The sequence below is a fragment of the Trichoplusia ni genome, chromosome 14 (assembly GCF_003590095.1).
Source record: "Trichoplusia ni isolate ovarian cell line Hi5 chromosome 14, tn1, whole genome shotgun sequence".
Lineage (NCBI taxonomy): Eukaryota > Metazoa > Arthropoda > Insecta > Lepidoptera > Noctuidae > Trichoplusia > Trichoplusia ni.
This window is the reverse complement of record NC_039491.1, coordinates 9,823,499-9,849,909: the sequence shown is the minus strand read 5'-3', so window position 1 is coordinate 9,849,909 and position 26,411 is coordinate 9,823,499. Positions and strand designations below refer to the sequence as shown.

Here is a 26,411-nt window from a genome sequence, read left to right as displayed (position 1 = left end):
AGTACTTGTGTAGTTTAGCCACGAGCCCCACTTTTTACTCTATAGGTATTTAATACTCGAATCAATACTCAAAAATACTACACTCTTAACAAGACATGATTTGTATATTTTGACTGAGCGTCTGGCATTAAAACTGTCAAAACAGTCGTTTATCTGAGCCCTAGCCTAAACAAACCGATCTCTCATAGCCTAAACACAAAAACAAATTCTAATCTAATCTTATAGAAGGCAGATTCTATATTCCTCCTTCATACTATCTCCTCTTTCTCTTTCTTAGGGTTTTTAACTGAATGGAGGCAACTTAATCCAATTACTAAGGCTTCGCTGTATGTTCCGCCGTCTGTCACCGGGTTGTATCTCAAGATCCTAGCTAAAAATTTGAAATTTTCACAGTTGATTGAGAAATAAAAAATATCAACATTGTGGTTAATCAACTTCGTACGGCTGTAGATTTGAAAAGCGACTAATATTTTTAAGTACTTTTTGAGTATTTCTAAAGCCTGTGTTGCTATTCCGACTCGCACTTGACAGGGTTTTGCTATTTCAGTCCCAAAGACGGGTATGGCAGTCATTACATGTACCTTCAATGCTTAAAACGAATATAATAAATAATATAAAGACTAAACATACAACTTTACATCCAAAGTAGTAAAAAATAATGTTTTCCGAACATCAAATAAGTACCGCATTACGAACTATAAAAATAAAATCGTTTGTTGTAGCAACGAGACTTTAAATGAACGATGGAATGATTTATTTAATCGTTCTTGACAGATTACTGTCAAAACACTTTTACAAAGTCGAATCTGTTTGTTTGTTTTTTAAAACCCACTCGTGTGTGGCAGTATGGAAAGTATAAGAAACCCATGCTTTTCTTATCTTTTTAATCTGTTCTTAGATATAAATAAAAAAAATTGGAAGCTTTTTTAGAAAAGAACATATACATTTTGAGTTATAATACTCCATAACTTCCACATAACGCCTTCTATCTCTAACTAAGAACATATTGTATTATTAATATATAAAAAAATCTTGACGTCAGATAAACATACTCATATTTATAAATTATACACAGAAAAATTAAAAACAAATCATCGTGCTCATCCCACAAACTTGTGTCCTAGGTGGGATTCGAACCCACGACCTCTAGCATAGCAGTCAGGCCTCTAACCACTAGACCAACATCCCAGTAACATGCAGGTTATATCACGCCGAGAGAACCGCGTGCTACTGTTTACTGATACCGCACGGCAATTACCACTTCGCTTGCCAACCGTAGCATTTGCATCAAGAAATTAATGTTCCAGTAAAAATAACGGACCGTTGCCGTGTGAACCGTAGGTCGATGGTAAGGTCAGCAACGGAAATCCATAAACAGATGAGATTGTTAAAATCGATGAAAATTGTTCGACACTGACTCTACAAGAGCCGCGTCTACGAATGCTGGATAGCTCAGTGGTATAGGTCACCACGACGAATTCACGGGGCGCGACGTGTTGCGGGTTCGCTCCCGGGTAGAACTTTTTTGTGTGATGTCCTGAGTCTGAGTGTCTTTGTGTGTGTAATTTGAAAGTTTGTGGAACCTCATGCAAGGATTAAATCCTTAATGCGGTACTCGTTTTCTTCAACTTTTGCAACTTTGCAACAAACGATGTTAAAATTCTTATGTTTCTTAACCCGACCTCCTTCTCAAAACTTATTGCGTAGGTATGCTGTGTCAATATGTCTCATAAATCTACCAGGGTACATGAGCTTCTATTGCTGCCTGTACCCATTCGGCATATACGTTAGCAATAGGCAAATGTGTACGAAAATAGTATCCACGTATTGTATGTAAGACTGTACAATCGATTTTACAATCGTTACTCGATGTTACGCAAAGCGTAAATCGAATGTAGTTTTTATTTTCGTTCAATCGATGTTTTCTAATAATAGTTTGTAGTGAGTTCTGATTGTCGTGAGTGTTGATTGGTGGGTATCGAGGCATCGTGGGCTTATGGTTCGGGATTAGTGACGTCATTGCACGAGTGGTGCAATATGCTCAAACGCGATCGAATCTTGACCCTGACATACTAGATAGGTATTAAACTGTTAACCTGTCAATAAGTTCCGGCCTTGTTTTGTAGTATGAGATTGGTTGGGGAGGATAGTTTCGATCGTAGTCAAAGTAAAAGGCTTCAACAAAAGGCATCAACAACATAAACTGGATTTTATCAATTAATAGTGAAAGTTGCAAATTTGAATTTGAATAAATTGGAAATAAGAGTCAGTGAGAAAAAAAAACAGTGTCAGTTATTCCATTCGTTAAAAAGGGCTATGGATATACATATGTAGGTATATGATCTTGCTATAATTAATAGGAGAAAATCACATACGTTTTTATCCGTACGGCAAAATGTCGCTGATACATATTCTTTCTCTATCATTATCAAGTGCAATGTAGAGACAATAGTATATAGTCACTTCCATACGTCACCTATCGAAGTGTGTCTCTTGCTGTAACGTAACTACGTCCGTCCTAAATGTGAACACGCCATAAGCCCGCCAAATCCGCCCTTCACCGCTACGCAGTAGAATGGGCTCGTAATGGAATTCATTAATTAAGTTATTTTTTAGTCAAGACCGAATACCTATCGGTAAATTTAATTCGCGTTAAAGATGTTTTTGTAACGTTTATTTTACATCTGGCTGAAAATATTTGTAAGTTTATGAGGTAGCTACAAAAAAATATACACGTTTTTTCCTAATGTGCTGAAATTCCGAATTAATCTGATGAAGAATAATGAAAAAGATCTCTAGTCTTCATGTAACTTATTGGTATCAACTGAATTTGATAGTAACCTTCAACCTTAATAAAAGATTGAGGGTAGATAGTGAGGCGAGGAGAGAAGGTCGACTGTAAAATACCTCTAAAATATTTTACAAAATAATAATATTACTTTTGTTCATACATTCAAATCACGTTTTTTTGCCTTCAACGCAACTGTTCCTTCTTATCACCACTTATCAATTCTCATTTTTTTTTAAAACGTGAATGTTGGAAAGATGGTTGCTGCTTTCACCACCCACAACCATATAATAATATTACTTTAGCACGTAGTACTGTATAACACAATCAATGATCCCTATATAGCGACAGAATGTTTTGCGGTATCAGATCGTCCCTTGTATATTATAATATGTATCTTGTTTTCCATAATAAAACTTAAAGGATTTAACACCAACACGGCCCTACAATTAGAGATGACTTCAGATAAAGTAATTAGTCAATTGTCATTCATTGTGACTAGTGCTTGGCACTCGATACATCTCTGTCACGTACTAAGGAATGCCAACAACATTAATATTGTGTTTGAAATGTAGAGGTTAGCTTTAAAAGCTTTTATAATACCAATATATTTTTTTATTTATGAGGAAAAACAACTGCCAATAGTAGTGGAGATTTTACGTAAAATAGTGTGCAAAAAGTATTCGATTACACATCTCATGCCACTTATACTATAAACGCGAAAGTTTGAAAGTATGGATGGATTTCTTTCACTATTTTACGTAAAAACCACTGAACTGATTTGAACGAAATTCAGTGCTCAAATAGTTTTGCCACCTGCCTGAAACACTTGTAGGATATTTTGTTTTCCGATTTTATATTCACGTATGATAATTTTCAATTAGTAGCAGGCGGATCCGCTGACAATAGCCTGAATCTCATAATTTTATGAATTATCACATAAATATAATAGCATACCCCTACAAATACTAGTTGATAACATTCGGGAGCCATTACAACAAGTTAAAATAAAAACGATATCACGACATACAAAACAAATGACAATCCCACTCCTAACTAATCTCTCGATCACAACAAAGATTAGCAGCTCACGTGTAAATGTATTGACATTGGTACAATTAACAGAAGTACTGATAAGTGGGTTCCTTCCATTCGTAAATACTTATGTTATAATCATAACAAGCTTTTTGTTTTTTCCCTTGTCCGTTCTGAAAATACTTTAATTTCAGACGCCATGAGTGTAGTTAGATCGGTTGCATCAAGACATTTATTAAACGGGACCTATGTCCACATGGGCATCTTACCAACACCAGTAGGCTTAATATGCAATCTTATTTTTATATACAACTCCAGCTAAAAACTATTTGTCCTTGTGTAGCGAGGTGTTTCACAAACATTCACAAAACCTCACATGCCCAGTGTGCCCAGTGAAGCATTTGCCGTACCTTTAGCTGGAGATAAGCAGTTCCTTCCATTCAGTTCTAAATTTTGGATGTGAGAAAGCCTTAGTTATGACGTCTCGCTTGCAAAATGATAACAGTCCTGCTTTAAAAACACCTGGTACTATAACAAAAGCCTCACTTCAGAAATTCATAGAACAGGAACTGGTTACTGAATACTATAGCATTCGATCATCAGGATTATACATGGTGGTTGCAAACGAAGTCGCCAGTCAAAGCTTGTTCTACATAATTGGTGTTATTATTACATTCAAGGTTCATCCTTTGCCTGACTCACTTCATATACTGTCTCGTGGGTATACAATGTAAGTGCTTGTAAGTGGATTACATGAAAAATGTAAATTGTTTATTTACATTAAGCAATCCTGGGTAGGCCCTTGATAGTTTGATAGGCGCAGCTAAAGCTCTGCGGAAGTTGCTTTCGTAAAGTATGTACGTAGTAAATTCAGTTTGTGTTTTACGAAATTTCGAAAATAGCCTTATCCTTATCATCATATCTTATCCATTTAAATTTACCAGCTTACTGGCCTGTACCTGGCCTTACTGTAGGTCTAGTGGTAAGTGCTGCCCCTGACTTCTATACCGCAGGTCGTGGGTGCATTTGCCTACCAGGACAAATATTTGAAAGAAAGAAAGAAACATTTATTTGTTAGAATGTAGTAGTTACAATAGGTGTTTTATGGTTAGTAGAGTATCATACATTCTACCGAATCGGTGTACAAATATTAACTTATTATCTAGGTACTTATAATAATTATTATAATTATACTGCACTATATCTACTATACAACAATGTTACAACAATTTGTGTGATGAGCACGATCATCTGTTCTGTATTTAGAAATTATGTATTTCTAAGTATGTTTATCAGTTGTCCCGTACTCATAATAGAAGCTTTGCATGGGTCTTAATTGGTCTGTCTGGTTTGTGGTCTTAGTTTGGGTCTAGATTAGAAAACATTGAAAACCGAAAGTAGCATAGGTTAAGCGAAGGAATACTTCATATTATAGGTAAGCCCACTCATATTAATAACGTTTATAAGTACCTTTGAGTTCTGTAGCTGTAATAATAAAGACGTTGCAAGGCCGCGACTGCATTATGTCTGGCGGCGCGGCATCCAGTGCGTGGGTCGCGTCTAGTCGCTAACGAGCGTCAACTAGATGCACGATGGAATTATATACCGACGTGTGATAATATGATACCTCTTGAGTGGTATTGTTGGTTACCTTAGAAAATATCAGACATTTTGGTACATATTCGGGGATGAGAGATGGAGCCCTAATATAGATATATATATAACAGCATATCTTTTACAACTGCTACATGCCTCCTTTATGGGATGATACTCGATCCCAAGACAACTCTATCCTACTATCCTACCAATGTTATAAGCGGAAAACTTTCTTAGGATTTATGGATGTTTGTGATTCTTTCTCTCAAAAATACACCCGACGGATTTTGATTTTGTAGCTAGTGGTTATAATCCGGGGTATGTCCCCGTGGGATCATTTTCGATTTTAAGCGTTCGCGCCCGCGGGTATCAGGTCGTAATTTATGATTGTATTAATCTGAATAAGACTTTTGGGCAAACTGCATGGACTAAGTAAACCTTGGCATGAGTAGGTAAGCCAATCTTTGACCACAGAGGAAAAATAAATAAAAGAGTGGATGAATTAAAAGAATATACAGGAGGAACAGAATGAATGTATGCAAGGAAGACCTTAAGGGTGAAACAAAATAGCAGAAAACCAATCGTCGTCATAGTTAAATTGAATGTGACAGACTAGTCTCAAATCCTCTTAATCATAAGCGTGTTATATTTAAGTGTTGGGCAAACAACTGTATAATTATTATTGTTTAATAGACGTATTTACACGGCCACGGTATTCTTGTACTTGTGGCCGAAATGGAAAACACGTCATTACCTACGCTTTATAGCCACTTCAGATTTTACTGATTCAACTAAATCTATATTTCAATAGTAATGACTGAATATCTGACTTCAACCCACAAATAATGGATGATTTTCAATTGGACCTTCAATCTGCAATTAGAGGTTAACGTTGTTAAGGAATTATGAAAACACAATCTAAAACAAAATATTAGGATATCATGGATTCCAGGAAATATTTAGGAGAGATCCAACTATGCTTATTAAAACGAAAACAAAACAAAATTAATTTCAGGACACAGGTCAGTTCAAAATTCAATACTTCCAGCTAACACTAACTAGCTAAATTTTGCAGCAGCAGAAGTGAAACCGCGCACTGCAATAGTTATAGCTATGTGTGTGTTATTCCTTAATGTCGTAAAGGGTAAAAATGGTTTCCTATAACTCGAGCGCTGTCTGTCTGTCAGACACCAATATCTCAAAATCCTGCCAAAGCAACAGATATGTCAAAATACAAATGTATAAATCTCGATGGCGTGCTATTGGGGAGGCCTATGTCCAGCAGTGGACGAATATGGGCTAATGATGATAATGTAAAAAATCTAAGTTAAGCAACGTTTGTTACAGTCACTGATTTGTATGTCACCCAAATTGTACTCGCGGCACTAAAAGTTCCGCATAACACTACAAAAAAAACTACAGTAGGAGAAGGTATACGACTAAAGTATTTACCTTTATAATATTTGTATGAATAATTGAAATGTACCTACTTGTAAAAATATTGAAGCTATCAAAGCATGCGGCGTGGAGAGAGCGATATCATATCAGCGTTTAGAGAGACTCGGACTTATCGACAATTGAACACAACTTTTATTCATGTATTATATTTGTATGTTCTGTGTATTTATTTAATAAACTTTTGAGATATTTTTTTGAGGACTTGTCAAATAGTTATTCGGAATGAAGAATCCTTTTAGTATAATGTTTGCGTCGTTTATAGTCACTTAATCTTTATGCAGTCAAATTAGTTTCAAAAGTGAATTGTTTTATTATTCGGTGTTTATGTAATTTTGAGCTAAGATGCCAAGTCAATGAATGAATTAATGGATACATAAATTTTCTGCTCCATACCAATATGAACTTAAGAAACACATCAAAATACACTATTGTAATTAATAATTACTGAGATCAAAACGACTGCAGCGCTAAAAAATGTAAGCTTGTGTCGCGGAGGTTTTACAAACATTCAAATTAAAAGCACAAAGACATCCAAATTCCGAACAAACATTAGTGGCTCACAAAAATGGTTGTCGTACTCGGGATCAAACCAGCAGCATGTCCATCGTGCATCTGTGCATCGTTTTAGTGTTAATTGCACCTTGCTTAGTTTCGCATACTGTTTCTAACTACATTATAACTAGTCCATGCCGATACTACCAGTTTGAGCTAGTCTGACCTGCCAACGTCATAGTACGTCATACGTTACCTAAATACCTGACGTGATTCAATAAAGCCAGTACTTGTTGTAAATAAATAAAAAGCGAGATTAGTCACTGAAGACTCATATGAATCATTAGAATACTCATAGATGAATTTACTACTAAATTTAATATTTCAGCAAAAAGCTTGCCAAATATTCAACTTCTGTCAACAGTAATTATCATTCATCATCATCATCATCTCAGCCTATAGCAGTCCACTGCTGGACATAGGCCTCTCCATAATTTCTCCAGCGCGACCGGTTCGTTGCCACCTGCATTTTTTCATTGACCCAAAAAACAGTAAATCAAACTTCAACTACAAATGTGAAGTCCTGAAACGTGTAGATTTACAAATAAGTCACTTTTACCGATATATTAATATAACAGTCAGCGTCAAAAGTCTGTGAATAGTGAATACTGTAAATTTGTCAAAATCCTAAATACGATCAAAAACAATAACTTATCATTGGTAGCTGAAATAAAATAATGGATGGATGCTAGCTCAAAATATTGAAGACGATAAAAAAATTGGAAGCACGGCTTAAGTCGTTAACCGTCCAAATATACAAAATGAAAATAAAAATGATTTTGCATCAAGTAGGCCTTTTGAAACTTTTAAATTAAGATTCAAGTTGCGTAATTCAAAAATGACGGTTGAAAAAACCGGCATGAAACTACAAAAAATACTCTTAAAAAAATACAGAACGAATACCTGCACTTGCTAATAGCGCCTAGCCTTAGGGAAAAGCGATATGTCAGTTTTTCTACGCCGTATGAAAAGGCTGAATGATTTAGCGTTTTCTTTGTATGCACTATTCTTGGTCAAAAGATTAATGGTGCTTAAATGTTAGAGGGTGGCTATTAGACTACCTGACCTTGAGACACAGTATATTTTATGTATGAATACGTGAAGTATTTAATACTATGTTTTCCTCTCCTACTATTATTTATTTTTATAACGGAAAATTCATTTTTATTCTTAATTTTTTTTTCCTAATTCTTAAACTTGAAAAATGATCAAATAATAATGTTCTAAATATTAAAAAGGGTCATAGTGGATGATAGGATGTGTAACATCTAACCTATGCCCATCAGTGAACCACAATATGCATTGAGCAGAGCAACTTGGATGCCTATATCCATCAGTCGACCGCAGTAGGTAGAGTTGATTTAAAGAAAAGGCTCAGATTATGCTTATAAGGTTTTTATCATTAGCAACCTCTTTGATCGATTGAAGTCTTTTAGAATAGAACAAAACTCTATCTCACAAATCCCAAGCGTTTTTAACATAAGCAGTAAACCACGGGCATGTAAAATGAAAAGTACAGAAAACCCCGCGATCAGCTGCCGATTCAGCTAACCATAAAAACTTTAAAGCCCTCCCAAGAGACTTTTGTAAGTGATGTTTTTTATTCATCCCTATTTTTTTTTCTTCTAGATAATCAGTGAACATGGGGACGATGTTCAGGAGTGAGGAGATGGTGCTATGCCAGCTGTTCGTGCAGCCCGAGGCCGCGTACGTGTCCATGTACGAGCTCGGAGAGGCCGGCATAGCACAGTTCAGGGATGTAAGTACCTCCAAATCTCTTCTACTGTATGCTGCAACGCAGAAGACGTAAACAATTAAAAAAAACGACTTCCAGTCTAGGGATTGTAACCCTTGTGTCGCAGGAGGTATCACAAACAGCAAGTCACATGCACAAGAACACCCAGATTTTAAACATGCATTCGTGAATCACATAACACTTGTCATACGCGGGGATCAAGTCCGCACCATGCCACACGACTGTCACTTGTCAGTACAATTTATTTGAGCGACCAAAGCAGAAAAAAGTGATTAACTGGCAAAAAATGTAGCTTGTAGCCAGGATAGTCGCCATCACGCATCTATAATTCTAGTTCGTAGGAACTTGCGAATTGAATGAATTTGTAAACGGAAAGTTTAATGATCGCGGAAGTCTCAGTTTCACACTCTATCTGACTAAACTTGTTGAAAGAGTCGAATCGGAATATATTGAAGACCGAAAATATCTAGACATACATACATTACATACTTCACTGCTAAATGCTGGCGTTTAATATTTTGGTAGAAAATGTATTTCTTTTTATTTTCTTCTGGCTGTTCGCCAAAAATCTTTGCAATTTCATCGATGGTTCATAATTAAGAGCGCACCTGCTGCATTTGATGATAATATAATGATTCGATTTTGGAAAGGCTTATTATACTTCAATACTGGTTGTTTGGAAATAACTACCCGTTTTCAGCAGGGCTGAATAGTCATGAAGTGCACAAACTCTTTAATAGTTATTGGAGACCTTTCGAACGGCTGAACATTTTTAAAACAATTCGTTCGACCTCAATATATTTCACCCGTCAATGTTAAAACATACATAAATTACACGAGATGGAGTATCAGATGTATTTGTTTAAGCAAAGCGTCCATTTGCACATCACTTTCTGATACTCATTTAGCATATCTAATTTTTGTCAGAGACAATTTGAATAGATTCTTGTAGAAGAATTAATATTCTCTTACATCTAAATTACCCGTTGAATCTTAAATATCACACTAAGTTCATTTATTATTTATTTTCGTTATTAATCATTCAATAAAAACACCTCTCGTCCTTCACTTTATTAACAACACAATTGATTATATCTCTAACGTGTTTGTATAACGTATTATTAGCGTCTTTGCTACTAAAGGTTCGCGTCACTGAAATAGACAAGGTACAAGACAAGTATGTTTTTCTATTTAGTATAATAGTTAAAGATATGAGTTTGATATTTTATGGACTATTACTAGACTAGGCTTGGACTACTAGCTGTTGCCCGCTACTTCGTCCCCGTGGGTAGAAGATTATAAGTTATTATTTAAACCTGCCCTGTTTTTTTCACATTTTCCATTGTATCTTCGCTCCTATTAGACGCAGCGTAATGGTTTATAGCCTAAAGCCTTCCTCGATGAATGGTTTATTCAATACAAAAATATTTTTTCAATTTGAACCAGTAGTTCCTGAGATTAGTGTGTTCAAACAAACAATCAAACAAACAAACTCTTCAGTTTTAGATATTAGTATAAATTACTAGACTAGGCTATTTCCGCGCAATTTTTCGCAACAATAACAATTTCGAACAAATATATATACATACTGATAAAGAAAATAGGATTACATCAATCAGGGCACAATATTTAGTATTTATTCTCGTAAGTGACGATCAGGTTATACTGTCAGATCAGGTATCAAGGAAAAAAAGAGTTTTTACATAATTTGCCATTTGTTTGCGGCCAGTTATTGGTGTTTCTGATACGCACCAGAAAATGTTTCATCATGAGATTTTCCTGCACCGTCACTTAGGGATACATAGTAGCCCACAACATGACAAGCCCAAATATATTACTCATATAAAACATACCTTCATCCTTATTTTTTCACTGCTATCATAATTACTTACTAAACAAGAACAGAATATATCTCATCCATTAGCTGTTATTATCTCTGTTTATTTTAAACAAATATATAAGTGGATACTTTTAACAAAACTATGATATAATTACCCACTTGCATTGTCGAGGATATTTACATGTCCTTTAAAACAAATACAAGTCTAATATTATCATCGTTATATAACAATCAAATGTTCTCAACATAAAATGTTTCAGATATTTCTGGACTAAGAATAGTATCCATTCCTATGAATGACGCATACAACGATAAAGGGATTAGAACTATCAGGTAGATTTGTAGTAAAGTCCATCATTACTCAGTCTTTTTCCTCAAATTTAACTCACCCTTTCAATTTTCAGTCATCATGGGCTTGCAGAACAGTGCTTCGAACAATACGCTACGATGACAAACGACCTGAATAAAACCAAGATATTCAAAACTCATAACTCATGAACGCCATATAGGCTTGAACCTTTCGTGTAGCTCACGTTCACTCACAACTGTAACCCAATTGTTACACAACTCGTTCCCCCATTCCTTAATAAATGAAAAACGCTAACGAATTAATAATCCTTATTTTAGGTCACATAAAACAAAGACGGAAGATACTTCCGTCGCTTGGATAATATTTAGGCCGACGTGACCCCCCCTGATTTCGCGTGCCTCGCCGACCATTATGCACGAAACGAGGGAGTGTCCATGTTTTTCGTGACCTGTTCCATTAAGTAGGCAGAGACAGAACTTCCAGTCAACACAATGCTTTATAATATTACCTAATCGTGACACTAACTAATAAACTGGACTACAGTAGTTCAAATAGAAAGGCATTCCAAACTTTTCATGAACGAAAAGTACCGACCCTTCAAGTGACATTTCGACAATCGCCCACGTTTATAGAAAACGCTCGGATTTATGAATATGACAAGACAAAATCACCTGCTTTCTTTCAGGTCATTTCCATCCTTCAACCATCCATTGAGTGTTGGCTTTTGACGTAAACGAGCTGAAAATTGTCAGTAGGACTAGAGACTAAGGATATAATTAAGGCTAAGTAGTATCGCTAAAAGATTAAGCGTCGCTAGTGGATAACATGCAAAAGTGAAATATCAGTTCAACTTTCCAAGATCTGTTTCTTTTGTAAATTCACAAAAACCTTCTGCAGTTCTCTTGTTTTCAGCAGACTATCGATTGCACCCGACTAGTCTTGTATTTAATTCAGGCATTCCTACTGATTTATAAATGTCTTCGTGAAGGCTGCGAGGGCTCATTAACAATTGATTGCTGTGCCCCAAGGTACAGTTCAATTAATTTTTATTATAGCCCTATCTGTCAAGGTTCAGCAAACGGAATTGGAATGAAAGTTTTTTTTGTCTTTTTGTAGCATATGGTATCTAATGTCGTATAACTTTGCTAAGCTAAATCTTACAGTGATGACGTATCATGGGATTTTCACTTTTTAATATTTGCTACTCTGTACGCATTTTTTAAGTAAATACTGATCAAGTACGAGTTAGACTGAAGGTTCCCTGCAAGTCCTTAAGTCCTCCGTGCGGAGAAACGACGGATACTTAGAAATACGCGAAAATATTTTCCTCAAAATCATCCAATATCTTAGTGTATCCTATTGACTGACAACCCGTTACTTTCCGAAGAGCCTCCTTTGACCAACATTCGTAACGTAAACTAATACCAAAACACACCCTTTATCGATAAATATAATGAAGTTGTGATGGCTGCGGAAGTTTACTTGTCGGAGGTTACCGATTTTACCCCACAGCTGGTGTAGACACGTAATAAATTACTTATTACTTGAATGGGTTGGAAAGGGGGTCTAATAAATAAAGTGATGTTTCTATTTACTCATAAACCTTTAATAGGGAATTTATTTATTGGTTACTAAGTCACATGGTACAATACTTAATTTGGTACAATGTTTTACAAAACTATCTAGACATATGGAGTCTATGCGTGTATATGTTTGTCATCTCAACAACGTCAACTAAGTGTTCCCATATTTCTAAGTTTGATTAACACAAAGGTTCTCTTCCATCACCTCTTAAGCAAGACTGTTAAGGATGTAAAAAGAAGACTTCACTCCACCTCCTCGCCAGTCCCCTCCAAAGTCTTTCTTCAACAAACTTCCTATATTTTCTCTCCTACACTAATTTTATCTTTGTTTCGCGAAATGGGAGAACTTCGGAGTTAGTCACTTTTCAAAAAGTGATTCTTAACCTCTTTATACCTGCTTTAAATCATTAAACTATACCAAAGCGATATACAACCTTCTTGAAATTGCACTTGCTGTGTTGTTTATGTGGGAGTACTTGAGAAGAGTGACGTGAACGTAACTAGCTATTGCGTCTGAGCTCATAAGTGCCTGATAATGTTAAGTGCGTTTCTATTGAGGATGGCCGCAGGTATAACATGCTCGAGTTATTGGGTCAGGTGTTTACAGGGTGTTGTGGAAGTGTCTTTATAATTTGATTGTTAAGGATAAAATTGATCTGAATTTGGAACACGATCAAGATTTCGGATTATAAATTTAATTTTAAAATGCGATTTTTCATGTATAGATTAATGACATGACATGCATACGTTGTATGTCACATATGTCAAGCTAGTGCAGAAAATGGCAAAAAATAAAGGTTCAATTATAATTTTTCAGCTGTTCGAAAGTATGGGCGGTCAAAATGTTTAGGCAAATACGATATTGGCCCTTTAGTAAAATAGTAATTATCATATTTATTAAAAACTCCTTGACAATAAACTTTTGTTATGCCTTGTATAACTACGTATTAATATCTATTGATCTGTGTCTGTACTTGTCAGTTGTAATCAATGCACAGGACTACCACTGTCCTTCATTAGGACAAGGGCTTCTTGTGATAGAGATCATAGTCCAAAATGATGTCCAATGCTTGTTCAATGGAAACGTTCTTCATTATTCATAAGGAAAGTTTCCAATACCAATTACTAGACTCAAAAATCTCAAGTAATTGTAAAGTATTGTTAAATAAACACTTTTTCTTTCCATAAACCTGATAAAATCAAAAAACATTTAAAAGCTAAACATTATATTCGCTTCCTACTTATTTTAGCCTTTTTGCAAGAATAAAGTTTTATGCAACGGTATACCAGCAACGGCTGAAAAGTAACATAACCACACTCGCTAGCGTTTTTTTTTTTAAAGCACAAATCGTATGGAAATAACATTACGTATAAGCACGAGACTTAGATCTGTCATTTTCATACATTCGATCGTTTTCCTCGTTCAAATCTAACTTTTTTGAGCGACCGATTTTGCCGTACTGCAAAATATATTGTATAACACAATACGATTATTATACTCTATGACATAATATTGATATGTTCCAATTGTCGTTATCACGTCCCTCACTGACCTGTGTTGCGGTCGACCTTCAATACACTACAATTAGTTAGTGTCCGAGTGCATTAAGTTTTGTTTACTTTATTAATATCTGGTTATCTATTTGTAGTCCCAATATATCTTATTTTTGTTACAGTACAGGCTTGTGATTAACTCATCGACAATAATGCTGGTTTTAGCGTTATTGTTCACCTATCAAAAGTATATAACAGTTGCTTAACCTCTATTTTCATATTTATTTCTTGTTATAGCGGTAAAATATATACATCACCTGCGATTTTCTACTGTCGTATTATCACAAATCATGTGCTACATGGTAACAGACGGACGAACTGAAGAACAGCCGGCCGTACAGATTGACAGACAGCGGAACGTTAGAAACGAATATTTGAGAAGTAATTAGTGATTTTTAATTTTTCTTATGTGCAATTGTAAAATTCTCATACGTAGTGCAGTACGTACGTACTAAGTGATCTTCAATTTACACGTGTCAACTGTGAAAACAACCTTATCATTTAATCCATAAAATACAATTTCATATAAAAGACATAATCCTAAGACAGTCCCACACACCATCGTGACCCATCAATTGCATCCTCCACTTGTTCGCATCAAGAATTATTGTTTTTAATTGAAATAACAAAGACTATGTACCTCTTACGTCACACGTTTTACGAAGCTTGATCAAGAGCTTACAATTTGGCACATTAATTAAATGCTCTAAAATAGAACAAGGATTGTGATGAAACGCGGACATTTGGAGTTATTAAATGCTCGAAACCACATACATTTAATGAATGCTTTAGGCAAATTGCTAATAGAACAGTAAAAAATTCGATTCAAAATAATATAATCTTTCAGGTTTTTTTTTCATAATGTTTTTCACATGCTGTTTAAGTGTTTCTTTAATATATCTATTAATTGTTTCAATTCTAAAATATGTTTATGACTTTGATCCAGAAAAACGCAACGTCAAATAGAAGAGAATTTTTGACGAAAAAAAAATCTTCTTCAACATAAAATAGTTATTTGAATGACAAGTCTTGCTTTGGGAGAACCAACGTAGCTTTGCTTTTTTGTTAGGATCTGAACCCAAAAAAACGAAATCTCTATTACTCAAGTTCCGCTTTCTGTATGTCTGTCCTTCACCTGGCTGCGTCTCATGAATCGAAATAGCTAGACAGTTGTTTCTACAGATGATGATGTATTTCTGTTGCCGCCATAATCTTTTTGTGCTCTTTACTTGAACACAAGTTGCGTAGTGTATAAATCATTGCTCTAGAAAGTTTCGTAACCAGCTACTGAACAGCGACCGCTTGTGTCATAATTATCCATGAATCGGATAAGAAAACAAGATAGCATTTATAAGGATATAGGATATTATGACAACCGAGGCAGGAACAATGCTTGTTTAAGTCTCTTGATTTAATTTCAAACACGCCTGAGGACCTGTATGGTACCTAATAAGGACTTAATTATCTAGGTGGAGATTGTCTATCTAGGTGGACTCATAGGTTGAAAATGGAAACCCGTAAAAGACAAAAATTGTGTATTTTAAATTAATTTAAAAGGTTATTTTATTAACTTTCGTGGATTCATATTGTATATTTAACAAAGATTGATTCATACGTGTTTATCGAGATTGGGCGACTTATTAACTGGATTGGGTCGTGGGCCCGATTCGAACGTTTGTATGATGAGCACTAGAATTTGTCCGGTGTAAGCATTTCGAAATTTTAGAAATATATACTACTACTATGTTTTCTAATTTTCTAGTACTTGTAATCCAAGCTTTAGTTAGAGACTAGATGGCGTTGCATTAATGGCGTGGAACCGGAGTCCATAATCACAACTGTGGTTTAAAAAATGAATTCACGAACGAAACAAAAATGAAACAATAAAAGAACCATTACCTCTTGGGGTCGTATTATCAGAAACATAAGACACTCGATATAAAGATGAGTGGTCGTAAAACGGGAGGAGTCTATTCTCATAATACACGTAACATTTACGAGTACCACCCTAGTTATGTTCGCGGGCGGGGCAGCCAATAAAACGATGATAAATTGTAATTGATCGCCTGAATATTCGGTTTCACGATATTAGGCAGTTTATCGTTTTGGTTAACAGATAATTTATTTTCCTTTTTTCCTTAGTAGAATATCTTTAGTCTTTAAATTAGTGTATCCCTCTTTCACTTTCAAGTTACAAGTACTTTTATGTTGCACGACTTAAATCCTTGCCTTTTTTTATCTTAGGAAATTTATACACAGTCTTGAATTAAAACCTCCGCCTATATCTTCCCCTTTCCTGTCTTCGCAATAGGATTCTCCGAAAGGGTTACCATGGCCCCGGTACACAATTGGCAAAAGAAGGAACATGGGTGGGTTTTAGTCAGGAGGAGCCTGACACTGCCTTCCGTTCAACCCAAAGCGGAAGCCATTATAAAATTTGCCCAGCATAAAAAAAGCTTTGCCGTTATCGCACTGCAATCAATACTATCACTGCCAACGATTTATAATCCTAATCCTCAACCATAAATACCATACCTTGAATGTGATGATAGGACAGTTCCATCAAAAGAATGAATGCCGCTTATAACTTGAAGCCTGTAACTTGATTAAAGACTAGGACCTGTGGTAAGTGCAATGTGATAACTGGTATAACGTTTCTGCTCATAGCCTTGTAACGTGAAGCATTGATTTTACTTTTGAGACCGTAGCTAGAGTAGTCTTTCGAATTATGAACCTTAAATTATTATACGTAAGCATGTTATTCACTTACCCCCATACTCAACTGTTTGTACTTCCAAAGACCTATTTTAAATTCCCCGTTGTAGGAATACTAGCGAATGTAGGGTTCTGTAACTCAGGAAAAAATGGAACATTCAATGGATCACATCCTTGCTCGTCCGTCTTTCTGTTTGGAAGGTGACTTCTTCTCAGGAACGTGTGAAGGTACTTTTGGAACTTGAAGCTATGAATATTCCAAGGCAACATGATCAAAAAGAACAATAATCAAAAACCTCTGCGAGTTGTCGACACTCGCAAGGAAGTTAAAACTTACAGTATACTCCCTGCCTACTCAGAATGTTCAAATTTGCCACAAAGCATCCCACCCCTACATCCTCGCACCTCCTTGCATCATCAATCATCTGACTATAGAAAATACTTATCTCAATTAAGCATTAAACTACTCTTGCTCTACAGGATGGAGATTACAGATTTCATTTCAGAACTAGTTCACTCTCTATCTCGATGTTCATTATCAAAATTATTTTAAAGATTACAAAAGGTTAACATTAATTTCTTGTCCCCAGTTAAACCCTCACGTCAACGACTTCCAGCGTCGCTACGTGAGCGAAGTGCGGCGCTGCCAGCGAGATGGAACGCAAGCTGCGGTGGGTGGAGGGCGAGCTGCCCGAGCCACCGCCCGCCGCCCAAACCAGACCGCTGCAGTCTGAGCCCTCGGGAGATTAATATCTTAGAAGTAAGATGATGATTTAAACTTCATTATCGTCATCAAAATCATCAGCCCGTCTCAGTGACTACTGGACATAGGCCTCTTTCTGGTCATACTCATAAGTGATTTAAACTTTGCTTTTACGAAAACAGAAATTGCAAGTTGTATTCGCAAGTTGAGTTACAGTGACAAAATTGATGGTCTTAGGATAGGATTGATGATAAAGGAAATGGAAAATACGAATAAACCCATGAGTGGAAAATTTTAAGCTGAATGTGAACTGAAAATTAGATTTAATTGGTCCTAATGAATAAGTCACATGATTATTAGAACAATCCAGCAACAAAAAAAAAAAATTTTTTCGTCCATAAAAATTAATAATGGAAGTCCATAAAATTGTATTAAATTTGATTATAACATCCTCTTCAAATAATACAACTGGTTAATAGTCCGTAGAAGAATGTAAAACATATACCGTAACATCCGGATATCATTAGCTGAATTAATAGAGATGTGAGATGGACGGGCAACACTATAAATCCCGCTTACGCACACAAACGACGATGAACATCTGTTCCACGATTATTACCAGACCATGTTACACATATAGGTTCGAATGAGGGTATAAAACAGACGAAAAAAAATGTAAAATAGCAAATAATAGATTTAGTAGGTTATGTATTTTTTGTAAAAATGTGTAAGATCTGGATTTATTGCACGTATTATGACCAGATCAATAAATGCATAGAATCTATTAAAATATGCATCTATCATAGTTAAAATTCCAAAAAATGCCTAATCTGGCCTAGAAACTAGTGATCGCCAAAACAATATTCAATGGTCAATACACTTTCCGTTTACTTTATAGAATACAACATATAATACCATTGTATCTACACACTTGACGTGCCAGCCAAAATATATATGAAGTCGCTGTGAGCCACTATGAACTTAACGATCAAGTACTAAAGTAGTTATGGCTAAGACTCCAAGGTCAGCAAACCGACCAACCACCCAAAACTAAAAAAAAAAAACGAGAATCATTCGTTCCAAAACACCAGTAAACCAACATTGGCAGTACAAGTACATTACCACATATCACCAACAACGTCCAAATAAATTTTAACCCAGTACCAACTAGTATCACTAGTATAATTACCATGAAGGTCACACCAATTAGGTCCCTCGCACAGGATACTTGCCAGCGAGCCAGGACAGCGTTATTGGTTATTTATGAGAGCACATGACATCACACTCCTTGTGTGCCTCTCGTCACTTCCCCAGGATGTGGTAATAGGCCCCTGGATGGATACAAGTGCCCGTTGGTCCACTTGTAGGTTAGCAACTGAGATGATTTGGAAGTGTGGAAGTTTGAAGTATGTTTTTAAGACATAGTATGAATGTTTGAATGAAGATCTCTTGAGGAGTAATGAGGATTTGAAGTTCTGTAGGTAATTTTACAAATAATAGTTTTTATCGAAAATTTTCGCATACACAAATAATGAGTAGATACATTTTTGACGAAGATTAGAAAGGAGCAGTAATTTTACCATGTCTTCCACCTTTTAAATAAACAGCTGGGTACTGATTTTGTAATTGTACTGACTTTTATTTCATCCACTGTGATAAATGCTCGTCTCTGCTCAAGTGTCATCATTAACTTCTAAATCGGTTCAAGATAGAATATAGAGTCCTAACACGATATCGCCGACGATGTTTAAGTGGAAGTCCCATAACTACTTGTAAAGTATTGATTGCATTCATAATACGTAGGAAGTGTTATATAAAATCCGTTACGGACAACATGAAACCCTATAAAGAAGCAACAATCCACTACAATCTAAACCATTTAAATAAATAAGAATAGAAAATCTAAAAAAATACACGACATGTACACACAACCTTCACAAAAAACATTCAAACAATTTCTTATGGCTAATTGAATAACAAGGTTAATTGAAATAGAAGGTATTTTAATCAAGTGGGCAGTAACAGAGAGCAATGAACGAAAAACGAAATTCTAAGAACTTGGTAAAACCCTAAAATATTTACATTTCATATTTCTAATTTTCAGGAAAGAATCGATTTCATAGAATCGGAAATCCAAGAGATCACTCGTAACGCACGCAATTTGAAAAGCGATTATCTATCGCTTATAGAATTGAGGACTTTGATAGAGAAAATGCAGACCTTCTTCCAGACCACAGCGCTCAACGGAAGATTTCCGCTTCAGTGCAAATTTACAACAACGATGCAGTGCTTGGGCATCTGGGGTTTATTGCGGGAGTGGTGACGACGGCGAGGATACCGGCCTTCGAGAAGATGCTGTGGAGAATATCGCATGGAAATATATTCTTTAAGCAAGCCCAAATTGACGAGCCACTTAAGGATCCTATTACGGTAAGAAGCTGTTAGATATTAATTTTGACCCAAAACACTTTTGAAAATTAGGAATTGCAATTTGCATCGATGGTACTTTTATTTGTTTGATTGATTTGATGTATCAGATGCATTAGTAAAAGCCTTTCTGGCAAAGTTATTACTTATTTACCATTAAAAGCGAACTTGTTCGAACTCATATAATTTTAGCTGGAGTTTCGATTTCTGACATTTCAAAAAGCCGCATGTTTTTCGGTATAAGACTACATGTTTTACAAAGTAAAAATAAGTATTCGTTCTTGGAAGATTCATAATGTAGTAGTAGGGTAGCAACTATAATTTTCAAAAATGATTGCTTCTATTAAGTATATTGATTTGTACTAAACTGTTGGGATTAAATGTCGCGGGTTCAAATCAGGTTCAAGGGTGTTACCCTTGAACTTTGTGGCAAACCTACGCACAAAACATATTTAGCTTTAGTTCACAAAGCTGGCTTCGCGACTCACATGGGACATGGTATTTACGTATAAATGTTCGATTTTTATCATGTATGAATGTTTTGTCAATGAAAGCAGTACCTATAATATCTTTTGGAACGTTATCGAGTAAAAATATTTCGACCTCAACTATTTCGATTCTTATGTGACCCAAGCACAAACGCTACCGTTTTTTTACCTTCGCTACTGTTTAAACTTTTGACTAAAGGACTTTTTAAATTTCAGTCTATCCATGGATAAGACCACAATTACGATACTAGTATAGGTATTTTTATTTTTCATTTGTTTGTTTACTATGTCAAAGTTGTATTGACGATAAGGTCAAAATTCTATCTCTAGCACTCAAATCCGTCGATTGATAAAGAAAACTGCCGTTAGCAAAACAAGATATATCCTTTAGTATGTAAAAGCCACAACAGAAGGGAACTTGATTATTTGATAAATTTCAAAATATCAAATGTTAAAGGTCAGATGGTCCCCTATTATTGTCACGGACAAACATTTAATATTAAACACAAATCTGACTGTACTACTAGACTGGTACTTATTATAAATATTAATTAGTCCTCAGGTCAAATACCCGATTGGAATAGAAGCTATTTAATTATTGAAGTAACTATAAAGAAACATTTTTTTAACTTTAAGTAAGTTAAACGGTCAAAAAACTTTTGTCCACATCGTACTAAAGATTTTGAACTTTAATCCACCTCCGTAAGACATTAGGATTGTATGCCAATCTTTTGATAGAAAATCTATTAATAACACGATCACATTAATATTTTCCCGGCTAAAACTTGTGGGTGTATGTCTTTTTTACCTCCTCACGAATGACTGATTTCGATGAATTTTTTTAGAGCTACCTGGATAGCGTTGGATTTACATCTAAGTGACTTTTTATTCGACCGCTGAAGAAAAAAAAATGTTATTATTATATTTTATGAAAAAGCTAACTAAACATTATTTTAAGTATTACTAGGCATCTATCTGATGAATCTATGGAAACGAGAAGTACAACACACAACCGGTTAACTGTTTGTGAAACGCAGTAGTTTATAAAAGAAGAAAATCTCAGGTAGAAGCAGATAAGTCTATCCTCATAATGTATGCCGTTAACGAAATATATCGGCTGCCAATATCCCAAGAATAAATAGCAAATTATCTATTTCTGTTGAAAATGAACCATTCTGACGGCCGAGTAGAACATTATGGCACGAATGACCAGTAAATCTTGTGTTTTATCTTTTGTTATGGTGTTTCTAATCTAATAATAATGTATATATCGTACAGTCCAACGCGTTTCACTTGTAATGCTTAACACTGGAACAAACAATGGAAAAGGTTGAATGTCATGCTCTATCATCACCATCGTATATGTCTTCATCCCGCGTAACAACAAGAAAGTCTCGTAGGTAGCATCTGCCATTTGATACTGCAAAGCTTGCCTTTGAAACATAAGGAAGTTAAGAAGATATTTCAATACAGACAATTTTATTTCCACTGCAGATACACTTCTCATCAGTCGTGTCACCTCATTGAAATAGAGAGCCTGTACAAATGTTTGTGAAACCCCCGACACAATGATTACTTTCTTAAGAGCGGGAGTCGTTACTTTTGGTCTGTAGTTGACTATACAGACCAGTTGCGGGCGTTGCGCGGGCGTCTGCGGTTAGTTTTGCACTGATATTCTTCCTAACCTTGTATTCTACTTGATACAGTAGTCGTGGTTTCTATGACCACATTTGACGATCAGTTTCTGGCCCAAAATTGTCTCAAGGTTGATTTACTATATCTTGTGTGTGTCGAATATCTTTCTCTCGTTTTTATCCTCAGTTAAACAGTTAGATTTAAATACAAGTAAAGCTTTTGACCCCCTTATACTTGAAGGCTTTATACACGTTTGGAAGCATTCAAAAATACCTGGTCTAAATCTGGTAGTTTTCTTCTGGGGTACCTAGTTCTAGCGTCAAAAAGGGAAAAATATTTTTAAAATAATTACTAAAGCCTAAAATCTCCGTTGAATGTTCTAGCCTTCCACCAATTCCCCACAATACCATTATTCCGCTGACCCATCACAATCTTTTCATATTACTTGTATGATATGATCATGAAACATTGGAGGTACACACGTAAGCCTATAAACACGCACATGCCTACAAGGATTTACTTTTAAATGTACTCGTATTTCTACATCGAGGTAATGTTCGAAACAAATGACTGTGATCAAAAACTCATTTGTGGTTTTATAATTACTTTCTGACATGGTTTTCGAACTTGTTATTGAGTTATCTGTAAGTAGATCTTTTTTCTTTTTGTTTCGTGGTAGTTTTTTTAATTCATTTCGCCATAAAAGGTCCCTATTATCAATTCGTTTGTTGAAAACTTTGCGTTTTCATTTGCATTATTACTATCTGCGGTTTTTAATCACTGGTAGCACTTCGATAACTCTTTATTAAACCAAGAGTATTTTACTAAGAACCTAGACGACAAAATAAACCCCTGCATCCCCCTTCAAGCATTAAAGGCGTGAAAATATAGAACTAACGAGGCACTAAACGCAACAAAAGCTGCAGTAACACCCCCTCAGTATTTTATATGAGGGAAACAACAAGTGGACCGGGTCGTTAACCCCAAGGCTCATATTGATTTTTCTAGACGACCCATTACTACAATGTTCTTGGAATATAATCGCTGGAATATGTAACTTAAAACGAAGACGTGAATAAATCAGTTTCTACACGAAAGGTCGCTCAACTCTTCCATTTTTGACTAGCTTGACTTAACAGGATTGAACGAACCGCAATTCTCCCAGTCACAAACGAGTGCCCGAAAACGTGATAATTATAATTTTAGAACTCTGTAATGTGGCCATAATTTACACTTTTAGTAAATATTTAAGTCTCCAGTTGAGCTAGTTTACACAGACATGAAGACGGTGGCTCATCATGATATATTTGAGCCAAATCTCAGAAAACTATGATAAATGTTGGTATGATTCATGGTCGATTCATCCAAACAGGTAAACTAAATACCGCATTCGATCGATAGCTGTGATTTTGCGGTTGCATTGAAATGCAATAAAATCTGTTAGGAAACTCTTTTTATGTAAATAGCTGGTTAGGTGAATCGGACCTCTACTTTTCTTTAAACATCTCTAAGGATAGCCGAATTGTGTGCAACTACTCTGACAGTTCAGAAAAGACTATGGCACTTAAAAACTTTGTGAAATTTCTTGCCGATTCTTTTCCATAGGAAGGACTTCTGACTTTTAAAAAGCCTGGAAAACGGCCTACTTGAAAAAAAAACTTTTGACTGATAAAAGTCCGATATATTTTCGATCGAGATATTATCGACGACATTTTTTTTCATTTATAAATTGAATATTCTCAGACTCGAAAATCGCTTAATCAATTTTGTACTATTCAAAGAGTTTCAATAATAAAAACGATCTCTTTATTCTCACCTTAAAGACTTATGCAATAGTGCAATAAGATCTTTTTTAACATCTTTTTTTTGTTCCAGGGTCACGAGCTTCAAAAGACTGTGTTCGTCGTCTTCTTCCACGGAGAACAGATCAAGCTTCGTGTGAAGAAAGTGTGTCACGGTTTCAAAGCCACGCTCTACCCCTGCCCTGCTACATACAAGGATCAGTTAGACATGCTCGCTGGAGTCGGATCGAGGATCAAAGACTTGGAACTGGTATGTACTGTATTGGTATTGTTATAAAGGCTATTATTCAACAACAATGTGAGAATTTCTTTAAGAGCTACTTTCTTAAAGAACTTTCTATAAGACTACTACAAATTTCTTTAAGAACTACCCACTAGGTTTTCATTCATACTGTGGTAAATCCGTCTACTAATATTAACATTACTTGCACCAACTACAATATCTTTTTTTAATAAATTCAATGAATCAGAATCGTATTGGATTTCGATCAATTACCTGTAGTTCAGCAAAATAATCGAATATTTATTTCTAAAGAAAAAATAAGCGAATGCAATAATCAAAATACATCAAAATTTTGATCTGCCAGACGATCCTCATAAAAAATTTTAAACATTTCAGGTGTTAGAACAAACAGAGAACCACAGACGTTTAGTCCTAACGAACATTGCTCGCGACATCAGTACCTGGATGGTGGCTGTAAGGAAGGAGAAGGCCATATACCACACGCTGAACATGTTCAGTATGGACATCGTCAAGAAGTGCCTGATCGCTGAGTGCTGGGTGCCTCGGGAGACTTGAGTACGGTGCAGAAGGCATTGGAGAATGGAGTGGTATGTTAATATCTTATAATATTGTTTCAACAACAAAATAAAATAATAAATAAATACGACCTCATCGAATAAAAAACTTCGAAGCCAACTTGATGAAGTTGGTTCATCTCGTCCAAAGTCCTTTGTTAACAACATAAAAAAGATGGAATTGACAACCTAGTCCTCTTTGAAGTAAGTGATGATAATAAAGACCCTTTTTTGAAATAGTCAAGAACTTCTACATTTTACCTAATACTGCGCTCAACAGTGTTAATGTCAAATAATTAAAATTTTTAGTAATCATGGGCCCTGTTGGGTACAGAAAAAGGATTCAACGGTCTCCGCCATTTGCCATTTGATTCATAATTCTCAATTTTCAAAAATTTACAGAAAGCAAGTGGAAGTCCAATTCCCTCGATCCTGCACTACGTCCCGACACACGAAATCCGCGCGACATTTAACAGAACAACAAGTTCACCAGAGGCTTTCAGAACCTCATTGACTCCTATGGAATAGCCAGCTACAGAGAAGTCAATCCAGGTAATTTAACATACCCATAATACATTACTTTCTTGATCTTCCAACTGGAAATTGTTCAGTCTATTCTATTTTATTTTATTCATTTGGTACAGAAACAGATAACAGATCATGAACTTAGAAATTACATAAAAGTAAACTATATGCTTCACACACATTATTCATTAAAGAAAAAAAAGAAAACAAAATCAATCTTGGCATTCAGCTTAGGTAATTAGTTTTTCAGATTTACTAATTTTTCTATTACAAACTTTAATAAAGTAAAAAGGGAAAAGCATTCCTATTTACTGGGAATAAGTCTTAATCTCGATCTTCACTTGTTCCAGCCTTATACACGATCATAACATTCCCGTTCCTATTCGCCGTGATGTTTGGAGACGTCGGCCATGGGATCCTCATGACTGCCTTCGCCGCCATCCTAGTCATTTACGAGAAAAGATTCACCAAGATCAAAACGGACAATGAAATCTGGAACATTTTCTTTGGCGGCCGCTATATAATATTGCTAATGGGAAATATTCTCTATATATACTGGCTTGATATACAATGACATGTTTTCGAAATCCCTCAATATATTTGGAACAAGTTGGAGAAATGTGTATCCTGATGGAGTTCTGAAAAACCACTCTATGCTTGAATTGGATCCTAAAACTGCTTATACACAGACGCCTTATCCGTTTGGATTGGACCCTGCTTGGCAGGTAAGAATATTACGCAACGCTATTAGTGCGTGTGACTTAAATTTTTGTGTAAAACTTCCGCGACATGTGGATTTGATTCCTCAGTGCGGTAGATGCTTGTTTGAAGAATACAGAATCTTTC

At 35.6% G+C, this 26,411-nt stretch overlaps 1 pseudogene; it reads left to right on the top strand.

Moving 5' to 3' along the window:
• LOC113500826 overlaps positions 1–26,411 on the top strand; it is a 35,654-nt pseudogene that overhangs the window by 6,188 nt on the left and 3,055 nt on the right.